The sequence below is a fragment of the Schistocerca gregaria genome, chromosome 5, assembly GCF_023897955.1.
Source record: "Schistocerca gregaria isolate iqSchGreg1 chromosome 5, iqSchGreg1.2, whole genome shotgun sequence".
Lineage (NCBI taxonomy): Eukaryota > Metazoa > Arthropoda > Insecta > Orthoptera > Acrididae > Schistocerca > Schistocerca gregaria.
The window spans coordinates 499,565,198-499,565,872 of record NC_064924.1 but is presented as its reverse complement, the minus strand read 5'-3'; the positions used below and the strand labels follow the sequence as shown (position 1 = coordinate 499,565,872).

The 675-nt window shown below is 43.0% G+C and overlaps 1 non-coding gene across 1 annotated transcript; it reads right to left on the bottom strand.

Moving 5' to 3' along the window:
• Positions 1-377: 377 nt before the first annotated feature.
• On the bottom strand, positions 378-450 carry Trnaa-cgc (transfer RNA alanine (anticodon CGC)). The gene has a single exon. It is a non-coding gene; the product is annotated as a tRNA-Ala (tRNA).
• Between the last annotated feature and the right edge of the window lie 225 nt (positions 451-675).

Below are 675 nucleotides of genomic sequence, written 5' to 3'. Positions count from 1 at the left end.
GAGAAAATGTAGAAGACCATCATTTGACTTTGAGTGCAGAACAATTCTACTGCCACCACATACATTCCAGATAAGGACCATGAAGATAAGATAAGATAGGAAAAAGTGGGGTTCATACAGAGGCATATAAATAGTCTGTTTTCCCTCAATTTATTTGTGAGGGAAATGGATAGGGAAATGATTACGAGTGGTACAAGGCATAGAGGAAGGAAGGAGATTAGTGTTTAACGTCCCATAGACAATGAGGTCATTAGAGATGGGGCGCAAGCTTGGGTGAGGGAAGGATGGGGAAGGAAATCGGCTGTGCACTTTCAAAGGAACCATCCCGGCATTTGCCTGAAGCGATTTAGGGAAATCACGGAAAACCTAAATCAGGATGGCCGGAGACGGGATTGAACCGTCATCCTCCCGAATGCGAGTCCAGTGCGCTAACCACTGCGCCACCTCGCTCGGTGGTACAAGGCATCCTCCACCATTCACATTACAGTGACTTGCAGAGTATGTATGTAGATGTAGAAGTAGATCTATGTTAGGAAGTCAGGGGGCTCTCTTTGATTCTGTGAAGATTTTAAGCAAATTATTACATCTCAAGTAGGCATTGAATCTTATCTCTTGCCTTATCCCAACTTTTTTCCAAACTTTAGGAGGAAAACTCTTTTTTAAAATTGTTCTAGT